Genomic DNA, 20,747 nt, shown 5'->3' on the forward strand with positions numbered 1-20,747 from the left:
CTGGTATGGTGAGGGCTGCGTGAACAAGGAAGTCAAAACACTGAAGATAAAGAGTTGGCTCTGCATTTAAGACTGGAAGAATGTTGTGGGTAAAAAGCTCTTTGCCAAAGCAAATATTTGACCACTTGAGTTCTTGTAAAAGGCCCCATTTTCTAGTTTAAGCGTCTTGGAAAGTCCCAATCAGTGAAAGAAAATGAATGCAATCAGAACGTTTCAGAGCTACAGCTATTGCTTGCAGAAAGGAAATATAATACAAGAGGGACATTGACTGGAATACGATTTAAATTCACCAATGAGGCTGAACCAAAGAACAGCATCTGATTAGCCAATTAACCATTTGGAGGACAGCTTAATGTCAGAAGAGCAAAGCTTGCCTGAGGTACAGGTGTTTCTCCTATCTACTAGTCAAGTCTTTATCTTATTGGCCAGAGGATTGATTTTTTTTTAAATACAGGTTTATGGAACTTCTGTGTGCATACGCTCTCTCTCTCCCTTCCCCCTCTGTGTGTCTATCTCTGTGTGTGTTTGTGTGTGTGTAGTCACAAAGAGAGAATATTCTGATTCACAAACCATATCTTCTAGTCTTCCCTACAGGCTACTTTTACTATTTTTACATTGCTGCCATTTCATGATGAAGTTTGTGGGTCTGTGAGCCTGATGTTTGCTTTAATGCTTTGTCCTTAGTTTGGGTAAGTGGTCCCAAGGTGAATGATAGTAGTTCGATTCTCTCTGACTTATTAAGGTGTATCTTGGAAGTCTAATGGTTACCTTTGCCAATAGAAACATAGTTCGTACCCTCAATTTCTCAAATTTTAAATTAAGGTAGAAAATTAAACCCTTTTCCTCTCATGAAGGTGTGTGTTGTGTATGTGTGTGTGCGACTAAGTTTCTGTGTGGGTATATATTGTAGTTCACATGTGGAAGACAGTTGGCAAGAACTTTATGTTTTGAGATGTGGTCTGTTACTGAACCTGAAGCTTACTATTTAGTATGGGCTGGGCAGTTAGCTCTTGTGGTCTGTCTGTCACTGTTCCTGAATGCCAGGGCCACATGTGCTAGTGGCCATCTCCAGCTTTTCAAGGGCCCCTGGGGATTTGAACTCAGGTCTTCTTGCTTTCACAGCAAGCGCTCTTTGCCCACTAACTTGTTTCATCAGACCCCAAATGTAATTCTTTATGAATCACCTAATAGGACAGCCCCAATCAATAATTAAGAGCCTTCAAACTTAAAGGTTTTAGAACTAAAATGGAATTTGTAGATCTTGTTTCTAATTCCAAAACCCTGTTGGGAATTCTGCATTTTGATGGGTTGTGATTTTTTTTTTTTAACAATGGTCTCCATCTGTTACAAAGAGAAGTTTCCTTGATGGCGGGTAAGAGCAACACTTATTAGTTGGTATAAGGATAAATATTTAGAGCGTAGTTAGGGATTATGAGGGTTTAGTAAAATGGTGGTTCTATGTTTCTTTTCAAGATCCATGACTGAATTAGCCCTCAGTATCGACTAGGTTTCTAGAACCAGGCATGATTTCCCTCTTATAAGTAGTTCTTAAATCCAATTAGAGAGATGTAGGTGACCACTGAGGTATGTGTGTCACTGTGGCATGCTAAACAGTAATTGTGCCATGTTGGCCATTGTTGTGGTTCATAAGAATCATAGCTGTAGTATGGGTGGCTCCCCTCTTTGGAAGTTTGTAAGACATGTTGTACCATCTTTTTGTCTAACTCTTACAAATTAATTTAACCCAGGAGGAGGTTGTGAGCCACCTGTTATGGGTTCTGGGATCTGGATTCAGATCCTGTTAAAAGAGTGGTGAACTTTCTTAACTGCTGAGCCATTTTTCAGCACTCCCCTTTTAATGAGCGTTCAGTTCACTCTCTCGTTCATTTTTTTTCTTTTTATTAAGAGAGCTCTTTTGTAAAGAAATCCTATCCATTAATCAACTCTGGTGACAGGCTCATTAGATCTTAAATTTCATGCTTTCACAATTCTCTGTTTCTCCACCCTTGATTGCGATGGGAAGGGCTGTGACACATTCCCTCAGGGGCTGTGCTCTGTTCTCAGCATTTTGTCACCGGATCAAAGGACTTTGGGAGATCCTGGACCATTTGCTAATGAGCAATGGGAGATGAGGAGGAGATGAGGAGGTACTCACAGGTACCCCTGGTTGTCAGTCTGTCTTTCCTTTGTGCCTGTGCTTCGGCTGCAGTACTAACTTCTGGTAAGCTGCTATCTGCTGTATGAGAAAGTGTTAGGACCTAAAACTTATTGTCTTGTATGAAGAAAAGATTGCCTTTCATATGAGAATACATGCATATTCTTATAATGTGTGTATATACATGTATAAATATATATAAATTTTCATATACCATAGGTAGTAGATATCATATAGTAGATGTTATATGTGTGTGTGACTAATAGTTAAATTATACTTACTACTAAATATGTATATGTTTCATAACTACTAAGATACAAATCAATTATGTAGAGTGTTGTGTAGCACTATTTCTGGAGAAACATGAACAAATGTCTACTTATCTAAGACAGGGAACCAATGATACAACAAATAAGGTTAATACTAAAGCCCAAGTTGGCGAACTGATGAGTTATCTTACTGTTATAAGAGTGTAGGTGAAATATTACTTGCAGTAACAGAAATACCTAAAAAAAATGCTGTGCCACCAAAAGCCTACTGCAGCATGGATGATGATGGCTTACAAAAGTCGGAACCCTGGAGCTTCCTGAATAACTTGCAGGCAGCTCCGCAGGCTGGGAAGTGTTTCCTCAAGACAGCTCTGTTGGTCTGAGCTTCTTCCAGGCAGTTTGCCTGATCTGAGACAGTCTCTGAGGACACCTTATTGCTTACATAATCTTAGAGAGTAGTCATTTTCAGGGACTTCCTAAGGCTTCCAATTTGTTTACTTCCCGAGTCTCCCTTTAGAATACCCTATGTCTTAGGGCACTTCTCTGTAGGACAGAGTGTTTCACCTCATGTTAGAACATCCTGAGTCTTAATCAACTTCTCTTTAAGATGGAACGTATCAACTTGGAGGGATTTGCTAGACAACATTTATACAATAAACACCCAGTGTATATAATGTAATGTGTATTTATTAATCCACATTTGTCAATATACATTGTATATCCAGATATTACACAGGCAAAAAAATAAGCCATAATGTGTTAAATTCCAAAAATTGATGCAAATAAGTTGTGTAACTGTTTATATCATTTTATGAGCACTGTGGAAGCTAAAGATTACCCTCACTGATTTCATGGGATTTCAGCTCCACATGGAGAAGTAAAGTTCTCACAGGATAGAAAGTTAAACCAACTTGTTTCTGAACATTCTGTTTTGTTTCCAAAGGAGCACGTGAAATAATGAATGCACTAGCACTATATTATCAAGAAGAGAATTAGCTAGTTTGCTGAGGGGGCTAATTTAGGTCAATAGTGGCAAAAATTTAGAGATAGTGAGTTGCATTTTAACACATTGCAAGTGTTAACCTGTTAAACGTGTTTAATGTGTTTTGACCTTTGGTGGTAAGGAGCCACTGGAGGTTTTATTTTTGTTTTATTTTTGTTTTGTTTTTTTGTAGGAGATGGACATATGCAAATTATGTTTTGTGAAAGAGGATTACATTAGAAGCAGCCACAGTTGGAATGAATGAGGGTATAAAACCTTGAGGTGTAGTAGGTAAATTTGATTGGTTAGTATCAGCTTGGGGAAGTTGTAAAGTTACTATGGTGAAGCACTGTTATTGGGGGTCTAGTGAATGATTTTATATTGGGATCTGAGGTGGGAAGAGAGGAATCATCACAGCTTAATAATCACAACTGGGAGAAATACTACAGTCAAGAAAGAAAGTCGATATCAAGGGAGAAATTGATCTTCTTTTCTGTGTGTGATGGCAAAGGACAAAAAAATCAAGTGAAAAGTATATCATGTTACTTGAGCTTGCTAATAACTCTTTTATACAATGTGTCAGAGACAGGGACCTGAGTGATGCTGACACACCATTATGACCGAGTTTCAGGTATCCTTTGCTAATTCAGAAACACTTTGTTTCTGCTCAGATTCTCAGGGCAGCATGGATTCTCTGGGGCACTGTTTGGAAATTGTACCACTATTTTTCCATTTGGATCAAACCACTTCCTTCTTACTGTGCTCTTTCACCTTAAGTATTTTTAATAATGCTTAAAAGTTGATACCCTTTCTGCCTCAAAATAGTAGTATGAGTATTCAATGTTAATACAGATTTTATTTTTGTCTATATGGTATGAGAAATTCTGATAATTTCTAAGTTAATGAAATATCTGCCTGTAATTTTAGTAGAGTTATTTTACAGAACTTACATCCAAGTAAACGTTCTAGAAAGAATGTTCTACAGGACGAGGATGGAGGATTTCTGAAGGTGCTGCATCATGTAACAGACTGTTCTACAGGATGAGGATGGAGGACTGGGATGTACCTGCCTCTTGCTGGCAGCTGTATTGATGTTTGTGGCCACACAAAGGTCCATGACCTGAAACCACATTGGTATCCATAGGTCATGCTGCCATCAGGGACCATGCTGATCTGAATGCCTTGCACTTCCACCTGAGACCATGGTGATATCCATGGTCCAGGCTGCCTCCTGGGGTCTTGTCTGGGTCCGTGGTCCCCCTGAATCCAGGAACATTGTTCATGGTCTGAGCTGTTTCCAGAAACCATCTGGAGGCTTGTGATCCATGCTCCTGCTGACTGTGAAGAGCAAGGAAACTACTTTTCCAGGGTATCAATGTCTGTAGGCACAGTTGGGAGGGAGGGACATAAAGAGTTTCTGTGACACATCCCCTCAAAAAAAAAAAAAAAGAGTAACAGTCTAGACAGAAAGTCACCTAACAGATCTCTTAAGAAGTGGTATAGGGATGCTGAAGTGTGGTTCTCCACAAAGGAGGCCTCTGGTGCAGTAGGAGAAGCACTCGGCTGTGCTTGATCAAGGGGCAGGCCTTTGAGAGTGTGGTCATGTTCCAGTGAAGGTGTGAATAACACAACACAAATAAGACTTTGTTTTTTTTACTTTTATTATTTTTATTTTTCCTATTTATTTATTTATTTTGATGTGTGTGTGTGTGTGTGTGTGGGTGTGTGTGAGAGAGAGAGAGAGAGAGAGAGAGAGAGAGAGAGAGAGAGAGAGAGAGAAAGAGAGAGAGAGAGAGACCACTAGAGTTGGGGAAGCAGACATGGAAAGACTAGAAAGTAAGTATTATGGGGATGCATAATGTGAAATTTTCAGAGAATCAATAAAAGCACTGTGGAAACACACATGCAAATTCTTTTCTGCTAAAAAAAAAAGAAGTTACATGCTTTAATTTTTCTTGGGTAAATAACCAAAATATGATTTTTTTTTTGGTTTTTTTTTTTTTTTTGGTTTTTCGAGTCAGGGTTTCTCTGTGGTTTTGGAGCCTGTCCTGGAACTAGCTCTTGTAGACCAGGCTGGTCTCGAACTCACAGAGATCCGCCTGTCTCTGCCTCCCAAGTGCTGGGATTAAAGGCGTGCGCCACCATCGCCCGGCCCAAAATATGATTGTTATATCTTATGGTAGATACTTTTTTTTTTTATTTTTGGTAAGAAACTGATGCATGCTGTTGAAAAGAAGTCGTGCACACCAAACTGAATCAGTGACTCATATCTAATTCCAGCACTCAGGAGACCGAAGGTGAAGATGCTCTACAATTGAGGCTTCAATAGTGGATTTGAGAGCTATGAAGCAAGACCCTGCCACAAAAGAAAACAAACAATGCCGGGCGGTGGTGGCGCACGCCTTTAATCCCAGCACTCGGGAGGCAGAGGCAGGCGGATCTCTGTGAGTTCGAGACCAGCCTGGTCTACAGAGCTAGTTCCAGGACAGGCTCCAAAGCCACAGAGAAACCCTGTCTCGAAAATCAAACAAACAAACAAACAAAAAGAAAACAAACAATGAGACCATGCTGTACACATGGCAGTTGTTTGTGGGAGCTGCAGTTGCTCCTTATAATTCCTCAGAATATTTTACAGTCTATGGGGCCTAGCTGGCTGCAGAGTTTTGTGACCACCCTAGCTTTTTGTAGCTCAATATTCATTATGGTTAGGACAAGGTAGGTTTAGGCAAATCATTATTTCTGCTTAGGACTAAGATATTGCCATTCTTATTGATTTTTTTAATTTTTTTTATTGAGAAAAGGAAAAAAAAAACAAGTTTCCGCCTCCTCCCAGCCTCCCACCTCTCTCCCCCTCCTCCCACCCTTCTCCCCCTCCCTCTCCAGTCCAAAGAGCAGTCAGGGTGCCCTGCCCTGTGGTAAGTCTTAGGTCCTCCCCCCTCCGTCCATATCTTGGAAGGTGAACATCCAAACTGGCTAGGCGCCCACAAAGCCAGAAAATTAAGTAGGATCAAAACCCCTTGCCATTGTACTTGGCTTCTCATCAGCCCTCATTGTTCGCCATGTTCAGAGAGTCCAGTTTCATCCCGTGCTTTTTCAGTCACAGTCCAGCTGGCCCTGGTGAGCTCCCAATAGATCAGCTCCACTGTCTCAGTGGGTGGGTGCACCCCTCGTGGTCCCGACTTCTTTGCTCAGGTTCTCCCTCCTTCTGCTCCTCACTGGGACCTTGAGAGCTCAGTCCAGTGCTCCAGTGTGGGTCTCTGTCTCTATCTCCATCCATCACCAGGTGAAGGTTCTATGGTGATATGCAAGATATTCGTTAGTATTGCTATAGGATTTATCTATTTCCTTTAATTCTTGCTATTCAGAAATTTGTGTTTCGTGGTCAGGATTGACCAACTAACAACATACTGTAATGCATGGTAACTCTCAGCTAAAGGAGAGCTAATAAATTCAGCCACGGTAACCTTTTGCAGATGATGGTATTTCTAAAATTTGAAAGCAGAACTGGCTCTGGAATGTCAGAGGATTATTAAAGTTCATGCATGCAGGAGAGAGCATTTTCTCTTAATACCAGATATGAAGTGTTTAATTCTCCATCATCAGCTGTACATTCAACAATAGAATTCTGACACTAACTTCAAGGGTGACTGCTGGTCCAAAGGGTTAGCTTTGTCCCTCACAACTGCCTTTAGAAGGCCAGTAACAAACAGGATGCATAATCTGTTTGCATTTCTGGATGGATGAATACATTTTTGAGAGGTACATATGATGTGTACTGATGTAGGAGGTCCTTCTTTCTATGTGTTTCTTGTATTGGTTAATGAATAAAGAAACTGCCTTCGCTTGATAGGGCAGAACTTAGGTAGGTGGCAAATATAGAACTGAATTCTGGGAGGAAGAAAGCAGAGTCAGAGAGATACCGTGGAGCTGCCAGAGACAGATGCTGGGATTTTTACCTGGTAAGCCACTGCCACATGGAGATATACAAATTAATAGAAATGGATTATATTAGGATGTAAGAATTAGCTAATAAGAAGTTAGAGCTAATGGGCCAAACAGTGTGTGGTTATTTTGGGGCTAAGATAGCAGGATGGCTGGGATGGACAAGCAGTCCTTCCTTCTACAGTGAACCCTCATATTCAGGCTTAAAAATTCACTTTAATGATTCACAGAACTCAGTGAAATGCTTTACTACTGTATCTTTTTATTATAAAAGATGCAATGAGTCGCAACCTTTTCCTCCTTCCTAGAGTGGGACTGAAAGTTCTTATATTTTCATAATGTGATGTGTTCAGCTCCCATTCTGAACTTTTCTATGACCCCATTAATACTAGTCTCCTTAAGCTCAGGTATGAATGAAAGGGGGTCAATATGAACAGAAGATGCTCATGTCACACAGCAAATTCAAAGGGTTTTTTTCTGTACAAGTAATCAAAATCAGACTAAATACACACTCACACACATGCGCGTGCGCGCGCGCACACACACACACACACACACACACACACACACACACCGCTTCAGAGTTAGCTTATTGGAAAAAAATATACCTGCCTTGGCTATGGTATAAGCTTAAAATTCTAACTACTTATGAGACTAAAGGAAATTACAAGTTTAAGGTCCGCTTGGACTCTAGAATGAGTTCAAAGCCAGCTGGAGTAACTAGAATTTGTCAACTAATAAGACATAAACTAGTCTCTCTAGGCTTCTGTGTGCCGTATTGCTATTCTGAATGCTTATTGTTATAGTTTCACGACAGGATATTCCACTGTTATAGATTTATAGTAAAATATATATTTATCGTTGTAACTTTCTCTTGGACTGAGGCTGAATCGGATCAGTACGTTTACCCTCCACACTTAGAGTAAGTTTTCCTATAGGCTCATGATCTGTCTGTTCTCAGCTCTTGGCCACTTTTGCAGCGTTGTATATGGGTTCCATCTCATTGAGTAAGCCTTAATATAATAAAAAATACGATTGGTGCTAGGGATTTATTTTAAGAGCAATTTCTCAAGGCAACTAGTAATTGTGTTTAGTGCCCAGCCTTTCTTAAATTCAAATAAAATATGATATTGGCATTTAATGCCTTTTTTTTACTTAGACTATAGAAAAAGGATTCATTTTTATCTATGCTGAATTTTTCCTTTCTTCTCTTTCCTTCCTTCTCCCCCTTCTTTCTATCTTTACAATTTTTATCTCTCATTTCTTTCACCTCACTTTCTCCTTCCTCCCTCCCTTATTTCTTTGTCTCATTGAACTGAATTTTCCTCATTGTTACTTAAATTATAGGTTTAAGTTCAGGAAAGAATCTGAATTCTTTCAGGGAAACATGGAGAAGGATGATTTTGCTGCTACATATATGAGGTCATAGCTAAAAAAAATTGGAAAGAAGGGCAGTGGTAGCAATTGCCTTTAATCCCAGCACTTGGGAGTCAGAGACAGGTAAATCTCTGTGAGTTTGAGGCTAGCCTTGTCTGCAAAGCAAGTTCCAGGAGATCCAGGGCTACACAGAGTAATCCTATCTTGAAACCTCTGCCTCCCCAAAAAAACCCACCAAGCAACCTACAAACTATGGAAAGGTTGTGAAGAATAAGAATTAGACAACTGTCACATTTTGTCATATATATTTTATTTGCTGTTTATATGATATACCCAGTGGGGTTCTTATTTACTTTGCCACATGGAAAGTTTAAAAATGTTAACGTAGCTACCAAGAGCAAAACGTAAGAAAGAAGGAATTTGAGGGCAGTTTAGGAACTAAAAACCAGTAGAATTTTCAGTTGCTGTTAGAAGAAACAGTGGTTCCTTCAAGAGAAAGTAAGCAGAAATTATTTTCTTCCTTGGTTTTTGGATTTTTATAAAAATGTCATTAAATATGCATTCTACTTATTTTTTCCTTGTCACTTTCCAAAGGTGACTGATTCCATGGTAAAGAATGAACTTACAAAAACCAATCATGTCAAAGTACTGAAGTGGAAGAGTTTTGCTTACTTCTAAATTAAAATAATGATTAATAAACTCATTTTTCAAAAACAATTTTGGCACTCATGATCTATCCTCTGTGCAGTAAAGTTATTAACTTAAAGTTTTCTTTAAGGAAAAGAAATTTAACATGTGACTAAGTTTCTGGAATACAACATAAGGAATTTCTATAAAAATTAAGAAAATGATATCTGTGATAATATTTTCTTACATAAAGGACTAAAGTATCAGGTTAAATACAGAAAAAAAAAGATTTAACTATGCTTTGGGCAGTTGAGAACACATTAATAGCCAGGAGCACACATTTGTCCTTTATACAATAAAGCATATTTAATAAGAAAATACTTGATTGTTTTTAGAGAGGGGAATTCTCAATGTTCCTGGAGACATCATTTATGTGACTCATAGAAAGTTCTGATGATTTCTAAAGTTAAGTTGAAAGTTCTACCCAGCACTGGGAAGAATGAACCTCAATTATTTTCTATTAGTAAGGACTTGTTTCTTCTATTAAAGAGGAATTATCTTATTTTCCATTCATAGGTATGAGTTTGTCTGTGCGTGGGTATGTGCATATGTAGATGAATGTGCCCTTGGAGGCCAGAAGAAAACCTTGGAGCTGGAGTTGCAGGTGGTTTGTGGTCCATTGGATGTGCATGCTGGGAATAAACTTGTGTCCTCTGAAAGAGCAGCAGGTGTTCTTTGCCACAGAGCCTTCTCTCCAACCCTTGTAGCTTCTTTTCATAGTTTGCTTTCTACCTAACTTCCCTGCTTTCTAAGTATTTATGATTCCTTTTGAGCTTGGTCTTGAGAAACTCCTACCTCTGGTTTTCAGTGTATACTAGAGATGACTGATTTTTGTGTCAAATACTGTGCTTGGAAGTGGTGATTAAAAGATGAATAGAAACAACTTCAGAGAACAAAAATCTAATGGAAGTAAAGGTGAAAGCAGTTGCAATGAACGAGGTTCAGGCCACGACATCCCATAATATAGTATCATGGCCTTTGGAAAAACAGAAGGTCTCTCTGACCCTACTTTGTCCTCTCTCTCTCTCTTAGCACGGAATATACAGGTTGTTCTGTTTCTGTGAGTCTTAATCTCCAGAATTTCCTGTACTCATATGAGATGAATTTACATGTATTTTTTTTCCTTGGGGGAGGCAAATAGAGAGGCCTTAGCCATAAACTTAGCAATGAGTAGGAAAACTCATGAGCAGGAAAAGCTATTCTTTGTATTCCTGCACCATCCCTTGTTGTAGGACAGCACTGTATCTAAGTAGACACCTGATTAAACCTCATTTCTTCATAGAGATACAATGTTTCTTTTATTTTTTTAATGTTTTTATTAAGCTATATATTTTTCTCTGCTCCCCTCCCTTCCTTCCCATTCCCCTCTACCCTCTCCCATGATCCCCATGCTCCCAGTTTACTTAGGAGATCTTGATTTTTCTACTTCCCATGTAGAATAGATCTATATATGTCTCTCTTAAGGTCCTCTTTGTTTTCTAGGTTCTCTGGGGTTATGAATTATAGGCAAGTTTTTTTTGCTTTATAGTCTAAAAGCCACTTATAAGTGAGTACATATGATATTTGTTTTTCTGAATCTGGGTTATGTTACTCAATATGATGTTTTCTAGATCCATCTACTAGCCTGTAAATTTCAAGATGTCATAATTTTTTTCTGCTGTGTCGCACTCCATTGTGTAAATGTATCACATTTTCCTTATCCATTCTTCAGTCGAGAGGCATTTAGATTGTTTCCATGTTCTGGCTATAATAAATAATGCTGCTATGAACATAGTTGAGTCCTTGTTACCTTGAGCACCCGCTGGGATATACGCAAAAGTGGTATTGATGGGTCTTGAGGTATGTTGCTTCTAAGAAATCACCATATTGATTTCCAAAGAGGCTGTACCAGTTTGCACTCCCAAGAGCAATGGATGAGTGTTCCCTTTACTCACATCCTCTCCAGCATAAGATGTCATCAGTGTTTTTGATCTTGGCCATTCTTACAGGTTTAAGATGGAATCTTGGAGTTGTTTTGATTTGCATTTCTCTGATGACTAAGGATGTTGAACATTTCCTTAAGTGTCTTTCAGCCTTTTTAGATTCCTCTGTTGAGAGTTCTCTGTTTAGGTCTGTACCCCATTTTTTATCGGATTATTTGTTCTTTTGATGAACAATTTCTTGAGTTCTTTGTATATTTTGGAGATCACACCTCTGTCTGATTTGGGGTTGGTAAAGATCTTTTCCCATTCTGTAGGCTGCCATTTTGTATTGTTGACTAGGCCCTTTGCTTTACAGAAGCTTCTCAGTTTCAGGAGATCTCATTTAATTGGTTCTTTCAGTGTCTGTGCTAGAGGGTTCTGTTTAGGAAGTGGTCTCCTATGCCAATGCGTTCAAGTGTACTTCCCACTTTCTCCTCTATGAGGTTCAATGTGATTGGTTTTATGTTGATCCATTTGTACTTCAGTTTTGTGCATGGTGATAGATATGAATCTATTTTCATTATTCTACATTTTGATATCCAGTTATGCCAGCACCATTTGTTGAATATGTTTTCTTTTTTTCATTTGATTTTTTTTTGCTTTTTTGTCAAAAGTCAGATGTTTTAGGTTTGTGGATTGATATCCAGGTCTTTGATTTAGTTCCATTAATTCTCTTGTCTGTTTTCATACCAGTATCAGCCTGTTTTTAGTACTGTAATTATGTAGTAGAGTTTGAAGTCAGAGATTGTGATGCCTCCAGAAGTTCCTTTATTGTACAGGATTGTTTGGGCTCTCCTGGGTTTTTGGCTTTTCCATAAGAAGTTGAATACTGTCCTTTCAAGGTCTGTGAAGAATTTTGCTAGAATTTTGATGGGCATTGTATTGAATCTGTAAATTGCTTCTTGGTAAGATTACCATTTTTACTATGTTAATTCTACCTTCCCAAAAGCATGGAAAATCTTTCCATTTTTCTGGTGTCTTTTTTGATTTCTTTCCTCAAAGATTTAAAGTTCTTGTCATACAGGTCTTCTTCTTGTTTGGTTAGAGTTACTCCAAAACATTTTATGTTATTTGTGGCTATTGGGAAGGATGATGTTTCTTTGATTTTTTTTTCTCAGCCCATTTATCATTTGTATAAAGGAGGGTGACTGATATTTTTGAATTAATCTTGGAGACACAAAATTTTTATTGAGGGATAAATATTCTAGCTCTTGGGAAGATAGATGCTATTTATAATATGAACAATACAAAACTTAGTAAGAAAATACTGTCAATGTCTTTCTGTTTCCTTTATTTTTCTCAATGAAAAATGTAAAACAATAAGCTCCTTTCTCTACATATTTTCTGATCTAGTATTTTACCTTGATTTTTTTTGCAACTTAAGCTTTGAGAAAATGTTGAAAATCTTGGGACAGTGACTTACATTCCACAAGAGTCCATGGGAAGTCTTATCCAAGGTTTTTTTTTATATTTTAATATTTATCTATTATATATACTGTGTTATGCCTGCAGGCCAGAAGGGGACACCAGATCTCATTACAGATGGTTGTGAGCCACCATGTGGTTGCTGGGAATTGAACTCAGGACCTCCAGAAGAGCAGTCAGTGCTCTTAAGCGCTGAGCCATCTCTCCAGACCACCCAAGGTCCCTTTTTAGGACTAATGTCTGTATTCTATGTAGTCTAAGGATGCTCACAATACAACTCAGAGTCTTTTCTACCATTATACAGGTCTATATGATTTTAGATTATTCCAAATATAAACTAATTTAAACCCACAAATATAGATTAACATCTATTAATATTGTTATTATTGTTTTCTTTAACAAAAATGATAATAAGGTGAAATACTTGTCTTTTTGACTATAAGAGTGTCTTTTCTAGTGTGTCCTTCATGTTGTCTTTCTGGGAATAAACACACACACACACACACACACACACACACACACACACACACTTATTTGGAACTTGTCTTGGCTGTTGAATTCAGTTCCAGTTTCCAGCGCATGCAAAGGACTGCAGATCCCTACTCTTTCTATGAGTTTATCCCCAGAAAAATAAACCTTTATTATATTACATTTCTGGCCATTGTGGAACTCTTTTGTATGCCAACAGAAGACCAAATCCTCACTGTACTTCTTTTAGTCTTTCTCTATTTTTATGTTTTAGTTGAGCTGAATGGAAACCTTGGATGGGAGAGGAATTTTATATTTGCAAATCTCATGGAAACAATGACCCCAAAATAGTTATTACTCATTCAAGTTGATGCCAGTTTCTTGGAACCTTTTATTTTAAAATTATTCCTTAGCTATGACTCCCTTTCTTAGCGTTTTATCTTAGCATATCTACACCTGCAGCAGTGCCTGTGCTTTCTCATGTGTTGTGCCAGTTCACACGGCATAATTTTGTTCACTGCAAACAAGTGGAATGTTCACTGGGGTAATTGGGCATGAGATTTCCCCCAGGAACTGTCTAAGCTCTATTGGCATTTTTCCTTACTAATGTTGGGGGGAAGCCCCTCAGAAGGGGCACGACAAACATATGAGGGTTTTATTACAAAGCTCCCAGCATTTGACCTTAGAGAAGGTCCAATTGACAAAGGAGCTGCAGGGTATGAAACATTCTCATTATAATGTCATGGCAACATTACCGGAATTATTAACTATCCAAGTGGGATGATGGATGTGGTAGGATGGCAATGCCCTTGGCAGGAACGTCTTGCTTAATTATCTTCTTTTAACAGCATACAGTCTTCTTTTAACAGCATACAGTCACGTTCCCGTGATCAAGTACTGTTTCAAGTGAATATGAAGTGAATTCATAAGGAGAGAATATTTAAAGATTGTACCCAATAAAAGAGCAGATTAAATGTCAGATCTTCATTAGGAGTTCTTTAATCAAAGTTCTTTTTGTAGTTTTATGACAAATCCTTCCATTTTGGCTCTTGAACCAAAGGCCTCTAGGTCTAAAAGGAATGCTCTCCTACTTGAGCTAAAGGAGAACTGAATGATTTCTAATTTATGGATTATGTATTTATAGATATGTAGAGGATTTATAATATGGTGAGTATAGTCATGAGTAGAATATGGAAAGCTTTTACTTTTACTGCTGGATCTAAAGTGATTTCTGATCTTTTATAGGTTATGAAACTGTGTAACTTAGTTTCCCTATATATTAAAGCAGAATATAGTAAGATAGTATGAATACCTCCATAGGTTACTTCTATAAGTTGTACATTTCTAATATTTATTGAATGCCTTCAAAGTTCAGTTTTGGACTCATACAGTTCTGATAAGAAAGTCGGTCTCTTCAAGTAAGCTATTGAATGTAATTGCCAGTTTAATTAATTAATATTTGAGAAATATTTTACAGTAGACTATGTGATGTAACTGTATTCAAGGCACATATCTGAAGCATGACTAATAAAAACACAGGGTCAGTAATTGGGGTTCAAATTGAAGATTCAAAAAGCAAAACAGTCAGTCACTGGTTTTTACCTTGACCTCAATCTAAAAATGGCGATCCTGCCTCCAGGAATCTCAGAATGAGACTGTGTCTGAGAGCTGTCTCCCCTATCTTATACTCCTCTCTAGGGTTGATATTAAAGGCATGCTACTGGGATTAAAGGCATGCGCCACCTGATTTCTATAGCAACTAGTATGGCTACTGGGATTAAAGGTGTGTGGTACCATTACCTGGTCTGTAAGGAGGACTGTTTTACTCTCAGGTCTGCAGGCAGTCTTTATTTATTAAAATACAATTGAAAAGCCACTGCACATATCAAAATAGATTTTAGTTGTATTCTATCTTTTCAGGTTGATAGTATATTACACAGGGGGAAAAAATAAACCCCCCACAGCAGGAACCTTCGGGAATGTTCATTTCAGGCAGCTCCAGGAAAGTATGGAATCCCAAATAACATACCTCTACCACAAAATGAGCCGCCTCGGCACATAAATGAAACCAGACTGCTTTGGTTGATTGTGAACTTGTAAACGTTTTATCATTTATTCTCTTTTCTGATACTGCTTGTGCAGTAGAGCTGGAACATCACAGACATTGAGAGCCATGAACCAAATCTCTGTTTGTATCTAAGGAAATGATATAGTTTCAAAGCTAACTTCTTCTGATCTGGAAAGTGTTCAAGGGCAATCAATGGCTGCCTTTAAATCCTTAAGTTGATATGAATGTAGCAGAAAAGGTCTTATAGAATCCCCTGGCCCCCACTTTGCCCATTGATTTGTATCAATCATAAACATTTTGGAACAGCATATTTTCTGCATTGTAATCAATATTGCTATTAATGTTAACTTAAAAAAAAAACCTAAAAAGCACATTGTGATTCAGTTTCAAGTCATCAAGGCCCATTAGGTATGTTTAACTGGTTTTGTTAATTAAATTTTAACTGTCACAAAATAAGCTATGCAAAAAAAATAAGCCATGCATCTCTGATAAATCTTTGTTAAAATTAAGAGTTTTATATTAGTGAAAATAATATCAACCCTGGGTACCTGCTGCTTGAGTTTTGTTACTTTTTAAGATCATCTAACATAAATTTTAAATACTTGAAAAGATTATATAATATGAAATGTTGTAAAACAAGTGCTTTTGTAAAGTTGTAAAATAGAAAGTAATGTTATATGGAATATTAATGCATTTGTATTAAGTCCTTAAATAAATTCACATTTTGACACTGTATTTGCAATAGATAATAGATATCAAATATGGCTCATGAGAAGTTGCCTATGCTTTCCCTGAGAGTCAGCCACAGAAATAAAGACTAGAAGTTATACATTTGAAGAATGTGTGCCCTGATTATCTCTCATGATGAAACAATCCTAGTCATACAGAACTATTTGGAAACATGACAAAAGATGTGCTGATTAGTTTCTCTCTCTCTCTCTCTCTCTCTCTCTCTCTCTCTCTCTCTCTCTCTCTTTCTCTCTCTCTTTCTCTCTCTATATATGTGGTGTGTGTGCATGTGTGTGTGTGTGCATATGTGTACATAGCTTCAGTCGTTTGGCTATTGAAAGTACTCAACCATAATGTGATGAGTGAATGATAAGTAAATGGTTAGAAGTTATGAATCTTAAATATTGAGATTTAACAGTGTAGAAATTCAAGATGTAATTTTTGAGTTCGACTAGACTGTGAGACCAACAAGGTGAAACTTTACAAGAAAAGCAAGGTTGTCAGCACAGCTAAAACACAGGAATGTGAATACCACAGCATGACAGTAGTCCTGAGTGAGGCCTGGGGAATGAAGCAGCGTGTGACTGAGCTGCTATTGCTACCTGCCTGCAGGGACATTCATTCACTTGAATTTTAATCATTAGGACCTATCTTGGCATCTGAACATGAAGGGCATTCATCAAAAGCTAGCTGAGCATGGCAGATTGTTTTCCAGCCTAGAATACTCTCAATAAATGGAGCCTGTCTCCCCATTCTCTGAAACATGGATAGTTCTACTAGCTGCTGTGTTACTTACTTCTCTTCTCGTGATGAAATACCTGAACAGTTTATGGAAGGGGAGGGTTTATTTTGGTTTGCTGTTTGAAGATACAGTCTCTTGTAGTAGGAAAACACCTTAGTTGGAACTTAAGCCAACTTGTACATTGTGTGCACAGTCAGAGAGCAGAGACCAATGAATGCATGCTGGTCCTCAGCTTTTATTTTCTTCTTTTTCTTCAGTCTGGGATAGCGGTCCATGGAATGGTTCTGCCATTAAGAGGAAAGTGCTTATTTGGCTTGCAGGTTCCAGTGAGCCATCAGGGGTGGCCAATGAAGGAACCCAAGCAAGGCAAGAACCTGGAAGCAAGACTGAAATAGAAAGCATGAAGAAGTGTTGCTTACTGGTTTAATGCTTTGCTCTTCTTGGCTTGCTCAGTTTGCATTCTTATGTACCACAGGGACAGCAGCCTGGGGATAGTGCCACCCACTGTGCTCCAAACCACTTCATATCAGCCCATATGGATGCTACGCAAGCTGCAGGGGAAAACAGACATTATTGATCTTATCCAGTGATGGACCCTGCATGCTACAGTACTCACTTGATTGGGAAGATATACCCATGCTGAAATAATGACATAATTGTTATGGGGATGATCAACCACTATCTTCTTGGGTCAGGTCTACTCCCCAGGAGGGAATTTTGTTCTCAGTACTGTAAACCTGGACAAAAGAGGAATAATTGGGAGGGAGATGGAGTTGACAGCATTAGGGAGAATCAGAGGGAGGTAAATAGTAGGTGGATATGATTAAAATAAATTGTATAAATTTATGAAAATTTCAAGTAATAAATAAAAAGTGTTATCAGAAAAGAAAGTAGTTTAGTGTTAGCACTTGGTCCTGGGTATGAATTCTCTCTCTTAGACACACACACACAGACAGAGAACACACACACACACACAAACACACACACACAATTTGTGGCTGGGATTGGGGTGTAGCTCAGTGGCAAAGTGAATGTTTAGCTTGTGTGGAGATTTGAATCAATTCATGGCACCAAAAAATAAAAAGCAAATTATTAAAATGTCATTTCCTTCCTTTTAGGTTGACTTTCTCATGTATTATGTCACAGTGAAGAACAGCCAGCTAGCATAAGGCACATTGATGTATTTGCTTTGCCATGATTTAGTCATTTAAGCATGATTTATGTGATACACTATAAGGAGATGATATAGATATAGAGACATGATCCATGTTTGTGTGTGCATGCATTAGTGTGTACATGTGTGTGGAGGTCAGAAGTCAGTATCAGGTGTCTTCCATAGACACACTCCATCTTATCTTTGAGACAGAATCTCTTTTTAAACCTGAAGCTCACTGATCCAACTAGATTAGCTGGTGCACAAGTTCCAAGTATCCACTTGTCTTGGCTTTCCCTGTGTTCTGACTGCAGGTGTGCATGAATCTTTATACATGGGTGCTAAAGATCCACATTCACATCTCAAGAATTATGTGGAAAACCCTTCACCAACTGAGCCATTTCCTCTGCCTCAATATATGGATATTTTATGGAAACCATATTTACTGTCGTTGTATGTGAGGCTCCAAATTTATATTACTTTGTGAAGTAAAAAAATTAAATAAACCAATTATTTGAAAAAAATCAAAACATATGTATTTTATTCTTCTACAAAACATGTAGCTCAGAAAAATTGTTTCCAACTTTGTTGCACATAAATCAGTCACCCAGGGAGCCTCTAAACATTCCCCATGCCTGGCTTGTTCCCATAATAATCAATTTAGGATCTCTTAAAATATACAGCAAAGAAGTAAAGGTCAGGGGAGAGTAGTGTTAAAAATAATCCACAAACCTAGTAAAGTGGGCTTTGAAGAAGAAAAGTATGGCCTCATTAGAGAAAGAATCATGAAAGGCAAGTTCCTCAGCAGTTCCTCTGTTCTTAAGAGATTGTGTGATGCACAATGTCTAGGTTCTTCTGTAAAAAGAAAGAAGTGGAGACCGTAATTATGATGAAACGTGCTAGACCAAATGCCTGTTTTTTCTCTCCTCTCTCTCTCTCTCTCTCTCTCTCTCTCTCTCTCTCTCTCTCTCTCTGTGTGTGTGTGTGTGTGTGTGTGTTTTATTGAGACAGGGTTTTTCTGTATAGTCTTGGCTGTGCTGGAACTCACTCTGTGGACCAGGCTTGTCTCAAACTCATGGAGATTCATGTGTCTCTGCCTCCTGAGTGAGTATTTGGATTAAAGGCACTACCACTACCTGAGCTTTCAATTCATTTTACCTCTGTGCCATGTTTTTTACATCCACAAATAAAATTATTGCTGTTATCATGTGGTGTGTTGTATGGGTCAGTGTTTTGATGCTTTTGAGATTCTCTGAACTATTGAGTAAAGGTATCACTACTTTTTTGGAACACAGAGAAACACAGGATCAGTAATGGAAGAGGAGATCTAGTTTCTGAGGAAGGAGTCACTCAGCAAACAGGAGAGACTTCTCATGTACTGTGTAATGGAATGAGCATTTTACACATATTTGCTTTATAATATTTTTTTATTGTATAACCTCTGCTGGTATTTAAAATACAACCACTTCAAATGAAAATTTTAATATTAGCTTTACCATCCAGTGTTTTTTTTCTATTTCCCCCAATATTAAAGGTCTTCCAATGATTACTTCCTTTCACATGTGAAACTTTGTTTTGTCTTGATGGTTAGGCAAATATTTCTGCAAGTTTACCATTTTTTTTTCAGTTGAGATAATCTTTTCCACACATGCATAAACAGGTGGTTTTGTTAGCCGATGATAATTCCATACCTTGTGTGTTACTTGGAGGACTCCCACTCCCTTAGTTAGACAGCAATGTGCTAGAAGAGATAGAGGTAGATTGGGTTGCCAAAGATGGAGGAAGTGGAAGTAGTTTAAGTGTAATCTTGCTTTGGCATAGATTCTCTGTTGAGTATTTTGCAGATTAAAATACGATCATTCGTGCTGTAAATTAAGACAAACTAAACCCAATTTAAAAGACAAGGTAATTTGAAATGACTTATTTCAGCAATAAAAGAAGCGTAATTTATACTATATTTTATAATGAAGTCTTCTCTAAGAATGAATCTTTCCCTTTATGGTACTGATGAAACAAATGGGACATTCTTTTGAAATCCACCAATGTTTATGAAATTATGTCGAGCAGCAGCTTGCATTCTTTCCCAATAACTACAACAGATTTTGATGGCCAGTAATAGGTTTTTCTATCAGAGGAGGAAGTATACCAAGGTTTGCTTTTGACTTTGATATCAAACTTCTCTTGATTATATTGAAGGCCATTATTAGTTCAATGTATTTATAAAAGACTTTCATAAATTAAAATAAATAATCAATGGGATGTTAAATATTGATATGGGATTTCCCTCTGTATGCTGTAAATACCATTGGTTAATAAAGAAACTATATTGTTAATGTTTTTCCCAAAGTTTTACTTGAATGCTATAAATTTTTATGCTACTACACCAAGAATCTTGTTATATTAGCATCTGTAATTGTCATAGTATATTAACGTAATAATAATAAAAATATATCATGATTCATTATTTTATAGTATTTCAAATAGATTTATAGCAGATAGTGAACATGTCACTAAAAGTGTTTTAAAAGATCAAGTGGGCCATATTTTTCTTCAACTTAAATGAGTTTTACTTACTTCCCACTAACAAATCTTTATTTCCATTCATGAGAGAAGTAAGTCGACCATATTCAGCTTCCTTGCCCAGTAAATCAAAGGAAAAACTCAAAAAGATTAGTAAAGAAAAATGGAGGAATTAATACCCCCTAAATTTTTAAAAAATATGTTTAAGGTTGAAAAATGTTTATAATTCCTAGTAGGAAAACATTATCTGAATGAAGACCCTAATGGCA

The sequence above is a fragment of the Microtus ochrogaster genome, linkage group LG7_11 (genome assembly GCF_000317375.1).
Source record: "Microtus ochrogaster isolate Prairie Vole_2 linkage group LG7_11, MicOch1.0, whole genome shotgun sequence".
Lineage (NCBI taxonomy): Eukaryota > Metazoa > Chordata > Mammalia > Rodentia > Cricetidae > Microtus > Microtus ochrogaster.